Source organism: Podarcis filfolensis (assembly GCF_964270895.1).
Source record: "Podarcis filfolensis genome assembly, chromosome: 5".
NCBI lineage: Eukaryota > Metazoa > Chordata > Lepidosauria > Squamata > Lacertidae > Podarcis > Podarcis filfolensis.
This window is the reverse complement of record NC_139608.1, coordinates 5821743-5838252: the sequence shown is the minus strand read 5'-3', so window position 1 is coordinate 5838252 and position 16510 is coordinate 5821743. Positions and strand designations below refer to the sequence as shown.

The 16510-nt window shown below is 44.9% G+C and overlaps 1 protein-coding gene and 1 long non-coding RNA gene across 4 annotated transcripts in view; one reads left to right on the top strand and one right to left on the bottom strand.

Moving 5' to 3' along the window:
* DVL3 (dishevelled segment polarity protein 3) overlaps nucleotides 1–16510 on the bottom strand; it is a 59268-nt gene that overhangs the window by 33072 nt on the left and 9686 nt on the right. The window lies entirely within an intron of this gene.
* Nucleotides 1–16510, top strand: part of LOC310762276 — a 466366-nt gene that overhangs the window by 449434 nt on the left and 422 nt on the right. The window lies entirely within an intron of this gene.

Genomic DNA, 16510 nt, shown 5'->3' with positions numbered 1-16510 from the left:
GATACTTTTTTCTGAAGGGGTTCTTGGGACTTGAAACTGTTGCTTATTGCGTTGAAGGGGGACTTGGGAAAGTTGGAGAAGATACTTTATTGTAATATCATTGACTGTTACTGTGTCCCCCTAGAGGAACACTGAAATTGTTACAACTAGTTGGGGAATTTTCCACTTTTAACTGGCCAGGGAAATTTCCACTGCAAAACAAGCTTTGGCAAAACAAGCTTTGGCCGTGGGACTGACCTTGTTCCTCAGATAAAGTGTTATGGCAAACTTGCCTCAGGATAAGAACTTGCCTCAGGAAAAAACAACAAGATCGGGCAAGGTTAGACTGCAGCAGACTAGTGCAGCATTGCAGCAGCACAGAGCATCTGCATCCGGCCCTTCTGCACCACAAGGGGAAGATCCTGCACAAGCTGGGTAAAAAGGAATGGCATCTGAAGAGGGATTTACTTCGGTATTAAGTAAAATTTATGAAACTTTGGAAAAATTAAGCAAACAAGTCACTGAAGCAACTACTAAAATTGACCAAAATACTACTAGCATCAACAACTTGGGGCAGAAGGTGAACTCAAACACAGAATCTATTGAAAAACTGCTGCAAGAATCTACTTCTAATCGAAAGACAGCTGAGGAAGCAAAGGAAAAAGCATCGGCTGTAGAGGAAAAGATAACACCGATATGTAAGCAGCTTGAGAACCACCGGTCACTTTTGTCTATGATTGAACTGAAGGAGAAACAGACTAATTTGAGGATCAGGGCAGTACCTGAACTTGAAAAAGACAGCCTAAGTGACTTTCTTACACAGGAATTTGCAGGCTTTTGGAACCTGGATGATAAGCAAGACTTCAAGATAGTAAGTGCTTTTAGACTTGGAAGAGGAGGGAGAAAGAACAGGGTGAGAGACTGTTTGATTACCCTCCGAACAAAAGAAGAGAGAGACAAAATATTGAGTCTGCATTTCCAGCAGACTTTGGAGATACAGGAGTCAAGAGTAGAGATTTTTAAGGACATTCCGAAATATTTATTGGATCTTAGGGCTAACTACGGAGAGCTGGTGGCCCTACTGAGAGGAAACAGAATTGTTTTCAGGTAGGAGTTTCCCCAAGGCCTTTCTTTTACCTTTAAAGGGAAAAAAATCAAAATAAGATCAGTGGAAGATAAAGATAAATTTCTGAGAGAACACGGAGAAAACCTACAAAAAGAAGCTGAAGAAGAAGAGCCAAGAGCACTAAAACCAGGAATATTAGACTTAGTGTCACTACCTTTGGGGCTAGACAAACTAGAGAAAGTGACACCACCGACAGAACAAGAACAATTACTTGGCGCAGTTGGAGGAAAAGCATAATAACGACATCATGTCTCTGCAACTATTAAGCTGGAACATTCACGGATTTAATTCCCCCGAGAAAAGGAAAAAAGTATTTCATTTATTGAAAAAGGAACAATTGGACTTGATTTGTTTACAGGAAACCCATGTGATAAGGCTACATAGGAAAGTATTGATTAATAAAAGATTGGGTCAAGAGTTTATTTCATCGGACAAGGTTAAAAAGAGAGGAGTAGTAATTTATTGAAAAGAGAGCCTATCATCGAAATTTATTTTTAAAGATGATCAAGGAAGACTTTTGGCAATTGAAATCCAAACACAAGGAGAAAAATTTTTGATAGTAGGAGTATATGCACCAAATGAGGGGAAATCTGAATTTTTTAAGAAGCTGCATGAGACATTGTTAGACTATATGGATTACAACATTATCATGATGGGAGATATGAATGGAGTGGTATCTACAAACATGGATAAGTCGCAGAGACAGGTAGTTACCAAAGATGGCAGACTACCAAAAACCTTTTTTGAGATGACTGACAATATGGACTTGATTGACATTTGGAGAATAAAGAATCCCTTGGGTAGAGAGGGAACCTTCTTCTCTGAAGCCAAAATGACATGGACAAGAATTGACCAAATCTGGATAACTAGAGGACTGGCACCTAAGACTTGAAAAGTGGAAATTTGCCCTAAAACTTGCTCCGACCATAATGCTGTGAAAATGGAGATGAAATTAACACCAACCGGTTCCTTCAGATGGAGGATGAATGACACCTTGTTTAGAGATCAAGAGGTTACCAAGAAGGCCCAAAAAACCTTGAGAGACTATTTTGAGATAAATATGAACACCACCATCGAAAAAAGAGTAATCTTGGACGCAAGCAAAGCAGTTATGAGGGGGTTTCTAATTCAACAGAATGCAATAAAGAAGAGAATTCAAAATGAGAAAAAAGACAAAATTTTGGAAAAAAATAAAAGAGGGTGAGAAGAAACTGAGAGCGAAACCAAAGTCACAAGAGATTCTGAGAGAAATAAAGCTATATCAAGTTCAATACACATGCACCCAGACTCAGATCACCCTCACTGTGTTCAATGGGATCTACTTGAAGGTTAAATATACATATGGCCTGCAACTTACATTTTTCAAGAGAGATGTATCAATGCTGGAAGCCCTTCCCATCTGTCATGAGTCCCCTGGAAGAGTGGTCAGACCCCAAGGAAAAATGGGAGTTAGACCTGGAGGAGAGTCCCAGGGGGTCGGGGTAAATGATGCCGACCCCCCCAAAAGATGTCTGATCCCAGGGAGCGTCCCAGAAGGTGGGGGGGTGGAGACCCACCCCCCAAAGAAGGTTCAGGAAAATTCTGAGAAGTGTTTCCCATCACCTGCCTTCCAGATATGTCTCTCTCATCTTCTCCAGTCAAGGAACCATCCTGTTACACAGGAGCCCTCCCCCTTTAATGGAGGGAGCTGAGAGCAAATCTGATGCCAAGGCTGGCATCCACTCCACTTCTGACACCCAGGACACAGAGGCTGCAATGCACACAAACCTTGACCAGGCAGCATACTGGAAGGGATTCTAGGCGCTTGTTGAGCCAAATGCTGTGCCCACCCCACCCTGAATGTTGTTAGCTATTAGAAATTATTACTGATTATATTTCAAGAGCAGTGCCCATAGTAAGACAGGCAACTTAACACACACCAGGATTATCAAACCTGTGTTTGTCATAAGCGGTTTCTCACTAGGAACACCATCCAAATGAGCAACAGCAAATTTTCACAGGATCGGCAAATTGCACAAGATGAATTGGCTACTTTGACTGAATCTAGCAATGTGTCCTCTGTTCATATAACACAATCTACATCACTGTCAACGCAAGTCACTTGATGCTGTGCTGCCAGCTACAAAAGTCTGTTATTTTGTTTGCTGTATCCTAGCTTGGCAGTAAGTCACCAGAAATGGCTAACCTTCAAATATTCTTACTTGTCTGCACACACACCTAACTATGTTAATTACTTGTAGCCTGTAAGAAAAAACAAATAATGGGGAGGAGAACGACCTTTTGTAAAGCTTGACTGCCTAGAAGCGTGTTTTACTCACACCAAAAACTGAAATTGCTCTGAGGATAATAAGAGGCTACAATGACCATTAGGGAACACATTAGTGACATGTTTTCTACCTCTGCATGTAGTAATTAAGACAGTTAAAATGTTGTGACTAGACATGATTATATTGTGGCTGCAATAAGCCTTTCACCGCCCTCTGTATCTTACCCCTGCAAAGTGAATTCTTGTTCAAATCCAGCCCCAGAAAATGGCCTGAAGGTGCTGGCTGTCGTTCCATCACAGATGCTAAGCAGATCTGAGGCTGGCCAATAACAGAGTGGGAGACCAGGAGTTCACCACCTTTACCCTGAGATCCATAAAGGGAAAAGGGGTAATGCAGGAATGCAACAAATCTGTGGGTGGGTGTTGGTGCTTTAACTAAGCCCTGCACACACTCAGTTTCCTTCCATGTAAATGCTGACAGCTTCTAGAACAGCTCTGACTCGCAGGCTAAACCAGATGAGGGGAGCCAATGGGTCTCAAACCCTCAGTGAATTAGGGACTTCCCCTGCATGCAAAGATAGGCTCTGTTGGATTGAACAGATGAGACCAGTAGTGGGTCAAACGGTCAAGAAGGCAGTTTCTACACGTGGTCTAGAGGGATATGGGGGCAGATGGGGTTTGTGTACCTAGAAGAAGGAAAACTCTGATCCTAAACCTCTGCTGCCTTGCAGGATCTTTTCGGGAGAAGAAAAGTCTAAAGTGTAAACCCGTACACAAATCCAGAGTCCCTAAGATGGTGGGATGGCGCCTTGTACGCTTCCTTCCAGCAACTCCTGCAGCGAAACTGGTGCCAAAGGTATTGCTCTGCTTTCCTTTGGATCACACTAGTGAGGCCGAGAAGGGGTCTTGTCTTCTGGGCAGCCCAGGATTTACATATACACTGCCCAGGCCTGCACCCTAGGGAAGTCACTTCAGTGCTGCTAACACAGGTTTGACTTCACCACTAGAGGCGTACTCCATTGTCTCTCGAGACACATGTATGCCAACAAAATTCAGTTAATTCCCAGGAGACAGTGTAGTAAAATGGATTTCAGACTGTCCCATGCAAGTTTGTCTGGCCAGAATGCAGAGCGGGGGTGGGCAGGGGGGTAGTAGCCGTGTGCTCCTCAGACACCAAGGACTTAGCAGGTATCAAGGCAGAACCATTCCTCAAGTAGGCAGCTAAACAGAGCACCTCTGTACCCCTCTATTTGCTTTGCACCCCTCTAGCCCCAGCCTTAGAAAAAGGGTTGACAAGTTGGGCCTGGCTCTGGTTTAATAGCAGGCAAATGCTCTTGCCAAAAAGGAACTGAGGCTGTGGAATGTGCTTTGTGAGCAAAACTGCTCATTCCTGGAAAAGCCTCAACTCAGCAGGAGGGCAGGAAGGGCCGAGGGAGGAGAGAGAAAAAAGAAAAGAACAGAGTTGAGCTTCTTCAACCCCACACCTAGAAGCATTATCACAAAAAGCTGCCTAACCACTAGCCCCAGAATGCCAACAATACTGTAATTTCAGAAGAAGAAAAGGAAAAATAGAAACACCTGGTTTGGAAATAACATTCAACTGGTTATCAACAAATGGGGTGGTTTTTAAGTTTTATTCAAAGTAGACTCACCGAAACATAGCTAAGTTAGGTTCATTATTTTCAGTAAGTCTACTTTGAGTAAAACTTTGAATACCACCAACTTGCTTATTTCCATTGTTTCTCCAGAGCGCAAAACTCAGACTTTCTTCATGCAAAACGGCACAGACAATAATTCCTTTAATGTGGCAGCCCCAGCGTTCTGGAATTTCCTATCCACTAGCACTAGGCAGATGACATCGTAACACTGTGACGCCTGCTGAAACTTTTCTGATTCAGTGGGCATATCCAGACACATGATTTAGTCATATCTCTTTTAACATTTGTTTAATGTTTTGCTATGTTTATTGTATTTAAATGTTCCAAACATGATTTTATTTTTAATGGTAATGTTCTTTCACAGATTTGGGAGGAATGGTAGGATATGACTTTAACAAATAAAACAAAACAAATGATAGAACATGAGACTCTTAATCTCAGGGTCATGGGTTTGAGCCCCACATTGGGCGTAAGGTTTCTGCATTACAGGGGGTGGACTAGATAGGTGACCATTGTGGTCCCTTCCAACTCTACAATTCTATCAACTTGCCAGAAAGATGTAGGCTGGCCTTGGTTATCTGCTGCAACCAGCTTCAAAGCCACATTCCTGGATCTTGCCAAGTGTTTTTGTGAAGCAACATCAACAGTTTTCAGCTCCATCCAAAGAATTCCACTCCAGATCTCCCTTGACCATTCAGCTACAGCTTTGTTTCCTCTTTGTCTTACGAAGTCATTTATTTCACTGGTCAATGAGTAACAGCTGTGGCAGACTGCACCGTCCTTGCCTCCATCAACAGAAACAACAAATTGCAATGACATCCACACCAGTTGCATCTTTCAGTGGATGCTCTCCCCCAAAAAGCGGCTACAGCTGTGTGCCACATCATGTGATCCTCGAACTATTCCCCACTCCCCTTTAGCTCCCATCACAGGGCCAGACCACAGAACATCAAAAGCTTGTGCACTGGCCATCTTGGTTACAGGATGCCAATAGAATGATACAACAGAAAAACAGGTCCATATATATATTTAACTCACAGAGACATGTGTCCCAACCCTTCAAGGGAGACCTCCCTTTGCAGCCTATCAGGATATGCAGGCAAATGTACACTGTAGTACACATCTGGCTTGATGGGTGTCCCTGATCCATTCAAAGAGATGCATGTCCCTACCTAGGCCAACCACTATATGTAATATAAAGCACAATTCAAGCTAATGCAGGGCTGTTATGCTGAAATATATATATATTACTTCAATGAATTTAAACAGTTCTGTTATTATGCTAACCTATGCAAATGTAATTGTATTTATAATTGAAATTTTTAATACAAGGCAGCTGGTTAAAAGTATTCTAGCCAGTTGCCAACCAATGGTACTTGAGAGACCGCTGTGGTGTTGCTGCTCACAGGCACATGGTTATCAAACCTGAAGGTGAAAGGTTCTATCAACTGAAAGTGACATCTTCTGTATCAAATCTCATCTCTCAAGTTGTTAGGCACCTACTAAATCTAAATTCTTTCAGGCCAGGGCAAGCAATCAGTGACACAGGCATGCCCCTCTACAAAACTGCTCATTGTTGTTGTTGTTGTTTAGTCGTTTAGTCGTGTCCGACTCTTCGTGACCCCATGGACCAGGCACTTCTGTCCTCCACTGCCTCCCGCAGTTTGATCAAAACTGCTCATATCCACTTCTAAATGGATCTTCTAAGCCAACTATAAAGCAACAAAAAGAAGCAACAGGTAGGGAAGAAGACTGGAAGAAATTTAAAGACTATCTTCGGAAATATTGTAAAATTAATGAATGTTAAAATTATGCCTGGATTGGTAATAAGTGGTAACTAGCGACAAAAGTTAATAAGATTATGTAAAAAAATGTATTGATAAATGGTTGAAAATATTAAGGTATAATATGTTATGACACAAAGTTAAGATATTGGAAAAAGGGTAAGAATTTGCTGAATCAAGTATGTAAATGGGAACACAAAAGGGGGGAGGTGTGAGGAGGTCAAGGATACAAGCATATGAACTTGAGGATATTGAGAAAAATGGATTTGTCTAGCTTTTTAACTTCCTTTTTTTTCCTAATTAGATGTTTTTTGTGTATTTTTTGTGTTTTCTTTTTTGTATTGTCTATTTTTATCTGTGGTTTCTTTTTTATTCTGTAAATTTTTACTTTTTTCTTTTGTAAAACTTTAATAAAAATTTATTTTTTTAAAAAAAAAAAGAAGCAACAGGTAGGAGAAGCCAATGAGGCCAAGAAGCTCATTGGACAGATGGATGGTCGTCTGTCAAGTAAGATCTAGTTGAGATTCCTGCACTGCAGGGGGCTGTACTACTACTACTACTACTGATAATAATAATAATAATAATAATAATACTTTATTTATACCCAGCCAAGGCCAGGCTCAGAGCGGCTTACAAGCAATAATAAAAACAAGTTGAATGATTACAACTTAAAAACAAAATTAAAATACAATATTAAAATATTACAACATTAAAATAAAATGTAGCCTCAACGCAGGAGGAGAAGGAAAGAAAAAAGAAAGAGAGGGAGGGAATCAAATTGGCTCCAAGCCAAAGGCCAGGCGGAACAACTCTGTCTTACAGGCCCTGCAGAAAGAAATCAGATCCTGCAGGGCCCTGGTCTCATGAGGCAGAGCGTTCCACCAGGTCGGAGCCACAGTTGAAAAGGCCCTGGCTCTGGTTGAAGCCAATCTAACTTCCTTAGGGCCCGGGACCACTAGGGTGTTGCTATTTATGGACCTTGAGGCTCTCCGTGGGGCATACCGGGAGAGGCGGTCTCGTAGGTACGAGGGTCCTAGGCCGTGAAGGGCTTTAAAGGTCAAAAGCAGCACCTTAAATCTGACCCTGTACTCTACCGGGAGCCAGTGCAGTTTGAAAAGCACTGGGTGAATATGCTCCCATGGCAGAGACCCCGTGAGGAGCCTCGCTGCAGCATTCTGCACCCGCTGGAGTTTCTGGGACAGCTTCAAGGGCAGCCCCGCGTAGAGCGAATTACAGTAGTCAAGCCTGGAGATGACCATCGCATGAAGAACAAAGTATGTTTCAGCAAAGAAACAAAGGCAAGCTAAAATAGGACAGAGAAGTTTCCCAGCACAGGCAATATGGCCTTCTGGCAGCTATCCTCTCTCTGCAACGGGATTTTTCTTGCGTGGCACCTTGGCTTATCAAGCTCATCCCAAAGCCTGCAAGGACCACATAAGCCCTCTCCCTGCTACAACTAGAAAAGTGACAACAGCTACGAGCTACTGAAATTCCCCAATAAAAGATATTAAATTTTCTCCTTTTCTTGGGGGCTACCTCTCTACTTGAACTGGGGCTTCACTTGAAGCCTGAAGTGCAGCTGGAGAAAGGTCTTGCTCTGTTGACCGGACCAGGACAGAAGGATCCTAGCATTTATACACATTCCGGCCCAATCTGAATGCTTTATCCTGCCTGCTAATAGCAGAGGGTCGTGTTGCATACGGCCATTCCCTTCTGCTCCTGAACAGGGCTCTGAGGACTGAGTACACACACAGCCTCATTATCTCCCTCCATACTACATCTCATCCAACTTCATAATCAGAGGCTCCCAGCTCTTTTTCTGACACACACACACCCTCAAGAAATAGGGTGTTGCCCTTCTTCCTCTCCAAAATATTGAACCGGCTAGAAGTTGAAATCAACCCTGAATCATAGAAATGCAAGCTGACAAAAGCATAGCATACAGAGCTTTCGCTTGGACTCTTCCTTCCCTCTAAAGATTTTTTTGGACAAGAAGTTGGCCACATTTCAGCTTTCAGAAGGGTAGATGTTTCTTACAAAGTCAATAAGCAGCTGCTAGTTTGGAGGCTCCCAACCCCACAGGACAGCATAGTGCCAGATCAAGAATGTGAAATGAATTTGCAGGCGTCTCAAAATAGTAACTGCAGCTCGAGAGTAAAAACTAACAAGTTATGAGTGAAAACTCTTTTGCCAAATGTGCGTGCCCTGGTGTGCTACATTGCTTGGGGCTTTGCCACTCCAAATATAGGCCCCACACATGACATTCAAATTTCATTGCCGAGTGCAGTGTGGTTGAAGTTTGCCTATGAAGTGGGTAGGACCCACCGGGGCTACACAGAATATTTATTTTTTAGACTGACCCACTTAATTTTGATGCCAAGCCCTATCTACACTGCTCAAAGGGGACCTGCAGCAGCAAAGGCTAGGATAAAATGTCAGAAGTAAATTCTGAGAAGCTAGTTATCATCCCACACCCCTCCCCTGCCCAGCTACTTAGCTCCCTGGGCTGGGGCGTGTGGCTTAAGACAACTGGCAATTAGTCTTAAGGCCTCAAGCCAAGCTCTTGCAATTGCCAAAGTGACTTGCTGCTCACAAGCAGCCAGTGGGGTTTTTCCATATGTTGCTACAGCTCCATCACACATCTGGACTCAATTTAAGGGGGAAAGCTGTGGCTTAATGCAAGGCCAACATGTTGCTTCTCTGCTAAGGCTTGCACAGATCATTGTCAAAAGGGCAATGCACTCATCCTATCTCCTGTAGGCACAATAGCCTGAATACATGAAGTAATGGAAGTTAATATCTAGGCCCTCATGTATATGGACTTGTAGAACCATGATATATAAAAAAACTAACATTTCACACACATCAAGAGAAACTTGCCTTCTGCTTGTTAATTTATTACAATGCCTCCCTTTTGTTCAGCAGTTGGTATTGAGCCTACATGCATTTGGGGCACTGCAGGCGCACTGACATGTGGACAGTGTGGCAGTGGAGCTGCCAGGGGGCACAACAACAGGGGCAGCGAGTGAGGGGACCCCCCCTTCACTCTTAATTGCAGGAATGAGTAACGACTGTAGGGGTTTAAAGAGAACATATGATATGCCAACAACAGGGTTTTGAAGGAAGTAGACGAGTAAGTTCGGGAAAACAAATCTGAAAAGAACTTTTGGCCAGAAATTGACACAGTAGAGAGTAAAGTACTCTGTGCTACAGATACCTAAAAATGAAGGCAAGTCCAGGCTCCATTGAAAGCTCTAAAGGTAAAGGTAAAGGGACCCCTGACCATCAGGTCCAGTTGCGGCGCTCATCTCGCTTTATTGGCCGAGGGAGCCAGCACACAGCTTCCGGGTCATGTTGCCAGCATGACTAAGCCACTTCTGGTGAACCAGAGCAGAGCACAGAAACACCGTTTACCTTCCCGCCAGAGCGGTACCTATTTATCTACTTGCACTTTGATGTGCTTTCGAACTGCTAGGTTGGCAGGAGCAGGGACCAAACAACGGGAGCTCACCCCGTCGTGGCGATTCAAACCGCCAACCTTCTGATCGGCAAGTCCTAGGCTCTGTGGCTTAACCCACAGTGCTACCCGCGTCCCCATTGAAAGCTTCAGAGATGGGCAAATAGCACTACCTGGAGTAGCATCATCCCAAGCATCAGACGTGAGTGGAAGTTGGCAGAAGCTGGTAAATGTGGGAATGCTTTAGCATGCAGACAGTGCTCTGTGCATATGGGGTCACTCTGCATGCTTACCCTAAAAGACAATCTGCAAACAGAGCCAGAGGCCAAGTAGCCAGACCATGGTTCTCACAACTAGATTATCTAGTACACAGGACTTGCAAGCAGCTAGCAAGATCTGAGGGCCGTGGAAAGTCACACCTGGAAGACTGTGGGAGCTAAGCACTGGAATCTAAGGGGTGTTACCTAGTCTAGCCAGGCTTTTCCCTTGCTTGTGGGAGAAGATGCTGCTACCAGAGGTAAGCAACAGGCAGGATGAGTCAGTTGACACACAATGACAAACACTCAATTCAACATGCTTTTTCTGCCCCCACCCCAGTCCAAGTGATGATCTCACCCAGCACAAAGGAAGCACCGTGTGCTGCATCATTTTGCGCATTGTCAGCTATTTCCTTAATTATGAGGGAATTAGGCCGTGAACAGCAATGGGGCAGCTCAGAAGCTGCCTTGAATCACAGGGTCCATTGTGCGGAAGACACAGCAGACATATTGTTGGCTGAGGAGAAAACAGTTTGATGCTGCACAGCTGCAGGACTTTAGTCTTTGGTCAGCAATCGCCCAGGCACCGGAAATATTCTGAGAAAAAGCAGGAGTACTATAATAGGTTTCAGGAAAAGGAAACCTTTGGTAAGATATGTTGAGGAAGAGAGGTGGCAGAGGAAAGACTTGCCAGAAAGGAGTACATCCATGTACAAGTTTGATTAGAAAACTCAAAAGGATGGATTTACAACCCAAACCATGGTTTGAACATCCCATAGTTCAGAGATGCTCGCATGCTTTCTTTTTCCATCAGCTCAGCACTTGAGGCAACTGCCCTAACTACTGTTCGTCAACTCGGACATCACACCAACCCATAGTTTACAGGAAGACTTTAAACCATGATTCCTAGTTTCGGTTTCTTGGCCAATCACAAGGCTTATCAGCAGTTAAACTCAATTGTCTCATTATGAGAAAACCAAGCCTTGTGTATTATACTTCAATAAAGCTCTTTGACTAAGGTTACCAGATTTTTTTCAGTAAGTCTGGGGACACTATAAATAAATATTTATTTAAAATAAAAAAGAGGGGAGAAGTTATTAAAAAAAGAAAGACGTAATCTCTTCTGTGGTCTCCTCTGTTGCACGGCCTTCGTCTGGGTCCCGGCCTTTCTTGGAGAACTAGCCATGCTTCCCCCCTCCCTCCCTCTCCCTCCTTGCACTGCGATCCCCTACAGGCTTACTCAGGAGTAAGCGTAAGCGGAAACCCCCTCCTCCTGCTGCTGCCCTGCCCCTCTGTCTGGGCGTCTCCTGCTCAGGAATCGTCCGGCGACCGCCTACCTGCGCCACAGCATGCCCAGTTAGCGGGTCCGGGGCAGAGCCAGCAAGGAGCGAGCGGAAGGAGGCGCGCTTGGGCCGGATCAGCTCGTCGCCTGCCCGCCTCTCGTCTGCAATGGCCAAAGATGAGCTGGCCAACAAGCTGAGCCGCCGCTTGCAAGTCGAGGAGCACAATGGCGAAGCCGAGCAGCAGCCGCAGCTGCCCAAGCACCACCCAGAGGCCGAGTCGGAGCCCGAGCTGCTAGTCTTGGACAGTGGCACTGACAGCAAGCTGAGACCAAGTCACAGTGGCGCACCTAGATCAACAACCCCGAGCAGCTCTTGCCCGCCGGTGGTGCCCAGCACCGCATCTTCAGCCCCTACACCGAGTCCCCATATGATGTGTCTTGTACGCAACACATCATATGGGGACTTCCAGCAAGGCAAAATGGCGGACGCCAAGGCAGCTGGCAGCTCCTGAAGCCAGCCAGAGCCAACTGAGCTACCAGGCTGGTCCGGGCTACTGAGACTGCTGCTGCCACGTTTCCCGGGGACATTCAATGAAATCCAGGGACATTCCAGGGATGGAATTTGTCCGGGGACAAATTTGCAAATCCAGGGACTGTCCCCGGGAAACGGGGACATCTGGTGACCCTATCTTTGGCACAATAATGCTGAGAGAGAAGCCCTCTCAGCAGTGAATAACAGAGGCCCTCAAAGAGGTGCCGGATGTGTCCTTCTGGGAAGCTGAAATTTACTCTCCATTTGCAGCAGGTGTTCGCATTCTAAATGGCAACCGGATCTGAACAAAGTCCTAAGAAATAAATCTTAAAAGATGCATCAGCAGATCAAACAAATTGCTGCTATAGCTTCGTTGTTAGCCTAAGACAGGCGAGTTCAGGCTAAACCAGAAAACCACGCAAGTCTTCTTCTCCAAGTAGCCAGAGGGGGAGGATGACTCACTGTTTTAACAAGACCTGACCTGGCACGGGGTCTTCTGGCAATTCTTCATAGGTTAAGATGCTGCCAACTGTGCAGATTTGGTCTAGATGGTTCCCTCAAAAACCACCAAAATGTACAGAATCTGAGGCCATTCTTTTCAGAAATGGAAAATGCCCTGCATCAATAAAACACAGTAAAGCACTGTGCTCCTCAAGTTAAACGTGAATGTCCGTTATTCAGGGAACAGCCATTACATTGCATCACAGAGACCTCTGAGCGACTTTGCAGCTCACTAGTTTTTTTAACGTGGTGTTAAGTGTTGCACTGAAAGCGGCATTAAAAAAACAACATTAAAACAACCTTCCACTACTCCCTTCCATAAGAGCTTTACAAGTGTTGCACAGTCCATGCATTTAAATAATAATAAAAGCAGCAACAACAACGAGCTATCTACCAATTTACAGAAACCTATCTAAACAAGAGGTGTGTTATAAGCCTATGGTGCTGAAATAGGTATGAAAAGAAGGAGAACGAGCTTTTGATAGTGGAACTCTAGGAAGTGTACTACAAAATGGTCCAGGAAAATTTGGTGACTGTATTTATTTATTTGCAATGGCTGCAAAAATTTCCCAAATCAAACTATAGGCTTCCTTTCCCCCAAGTAAAGGTGGATGAATTCTTTCAGGTATTACTTGCCATCAAGTCCCACGGGGTGGGGATGGGGATCAGTAGTTATTTACACAGTGCCAAAGTTCACCCCATTTCATAAGCAAAACAGCAGGTCCTTGCTCCAAGGAAGCTACACACTAATTTTGTTGGGGGCAGGGGTTGAGACCACAGAAGGGAGAGGCAAGGGTAACAATGGACAAATGTGCACATTAGGTAAAGGTAAAGGGACCCCTGACCATTAGGTGCAGTCGTGGCCGACTCTGGGGTTGCGGCGCTCATCTCACTTTATTGGCTGAGGGAACCAGCTTACAGCTTCCGAGTCATGTGGCCAGCATGACTAAGCCGCTTCTGGCTTACGTTCCTGCCGGAGTGGTACCTATTTATCTACTTGCACTTTGACGTGCTTTCAAACTGCTAGGTTGGCAGGAGCTGGGACCAAGCAACGGGAGCTCACCCCATCGCAGGGATTCGAACCACTGACCTTCTGATCGGCAAGTCCTAGGCTCTGTGGTTTAACCCACAGCGCCAAATACTCAGGCTTAAATTCAGTTGGAGGACAAAATGGTTTTAGGGAGAAAGTGGAGTTGTGGGGATATTTTGAAAGGAGAGAGAAAAAAACATGGTATCACATCATTCTGCACCAAAAGAACAGACAAAATGCGCCTCAGTGGACAATAGGTGAACCAAGGTAATTCAAGGGCAGAACATTCCCGGCTCTTTTAAGGAGCCAGACGACAATATCTGGGTGGAGCCAGCAAGTCAGTGCCTGGAGCTCAGAAGCAAGGCAGCCCTGCCACTCAACCAGATGAGCAACAATGGAAATTAATAAAGCAAACAAGCCACACAGCACATCCAAAGCTTGGAAACAGTGTCCTCACATTCTCTCTTGGCCCTCCACAAAACCCACTTCAAGTGACAGAGGCAGCCATCATCAGCCAGCGGCATGACACAGCCAAAGGGCTCCTGCAAACTGTCAACAATAGCAAGAAATGTCAACTTGGGATACAAATGGCTAGCAGTTCACAAGGCAGGGGAAGGTGGAACATCATTTGAGGACTGCAATTTATTAGGAGATCCATCCTCTATTTGGAAAATGTCTCTGCTAGGAGGTCAGGGGTTCCTGGCACTGATTTCAAACAGGACATACAATAAAAATCAATCAATTTGCTGCTCTGCCCACGTCAACACATTTCCCCCATGCACATGTGTGCGAGAGGAGGCTGCCAAATACCAGCAGCGTCTGGCTGACACACTGGGAATTCCAGCAGCGCTTTCTTTGTTCTCTCCTCTGCGAAGTCCCGCAAAGCTCAGCCTTGAACCCATCCCGTGAAAGATGGGTGATAATTAAGCAGCCCTGGCTTAGTCATCAGACCAGCAATTACTTGGGATACTAATTTTCACTCACCAGCTGAGACCAGGGAATCTCTCGGAACTTAAAATTGGAAACACCAGCTGCAAAAAGAGATGCAAGAATCAGGAGGGGAAAGCAGCTATCTCATCGCTGTGTCACACTAACAGAAAGACCGCTTGCTTCTCTGTTAAGGGAAGGGTTGCAGCTAGCAGTAGACTGTTTACTTTGCAAGTAAATCCCTAGCCAGGCATTCTCAAATAGGAGTAAGGGGGGGCAGTTAGGGCCATACCTGTTTTAGACCTGAGATGGTGAGCTTGCAACACAGGGTTCCTGTTGTCCTTTGCTGAAACTGGAGCCAGGTGTGCAGCAGTTAGAAGGTGCCGCTTTGTTGAACAGGTACGGGCAAGAAGACCAGGCTCCTGGCATTTATACCAGGCCTAGCGACCCAGAGGCACAGGCTGCCTGCCAGCTGCTGGGCTGATGTTTACTTTATAAAATAGCAGTGGCACAATGTTGTTCTTTCATTTTTCCCATCCTTCCGCCACATATTGTTCCCTCTGCTCCCACATTTTATTCTCATTTTATGGTAGAGACAGTGATGGTCCCAAATGAGTTCAGCGAGCCTCAGGGCTCAATGGAGACAAACCCAAGCCTTCCTGGTTGAAATTTCATACTCTGGCTGTTACAACTCACTCTACTCCTATCCTTAATTCACAAGGTTCCTCTTCAAACTCGAGTCCTCATCTCTTTTGATCTGGGCATCATGATGGGAGTAGAGCACAGACAGAGAGAGCAGGGTGACTGAGGGGGCCCCAATGGAGTTTGGATTTGATATCCCACTTTATCACTACCTGAAGGAGTCTCAAAGCAGCTAACATTCTCCTTTCCCTTTCTCCCCCACACTCTGTGAGGTGAGTGGGGCTGAGAGACTTCAAAGAAGTGTGACTGGCCCAAGGTCACCCAGCAGCTGCAGGTGGAGGAGCAGGGAAGCGAACCTGGTTCACCAGATTACGAGTCCACCGCTCTTAACCACTACACCACACTGGCTCTACACCACACTGGAGGACTACTGCTGGGCGGTAAGGGAGATGGACCCTGAATAACCAAGTCTGGGGTGAAGTGGGTATCAACTATGGCCCCTCATACAAGTCGATGGAAAGAATCCTACACCATTTACTTTCATGGAGAAGACAAATGGTCTCCATCCCAATGCCTTACCTGGCATCCCAAGGCAATGTGTTCATAAGTGAGGGCCACATTCAGCACACACAGCTACCTGGAGAACTGGAATTCCAAGATGATGTCTCCAGGTTAGATGAATGTGCAACAGCACATCAAGAAAATCAACAGGAAGACTTTGGGCTGAGTGGATGTTTCCCTTTGAAGATGATGGTGATTTGTTATTTATTGTATTTCTATACAATCCTTCATCCGAGGATCACAGGGTGGTTTACAGTATAAAACCACAAACATACATAATATAATAACAAGCAACTCCTGTTTTTCTGTTGCTGTGATTTTCTTTAGCATTGTGGTTTTAATGTATGGTTTCAATGAATTGAACATTCTTTTAAAATGTGACTGCTTATGTAACCCTCTCTGGGACCATAAAGTGAGGGGCAGGTTATATTTATAAACACTTTGAGGTGTTTTCTTGTAATCAAGCGGTATACTGCATAAATTTTAATAAATAAATTCAAGAAATAAA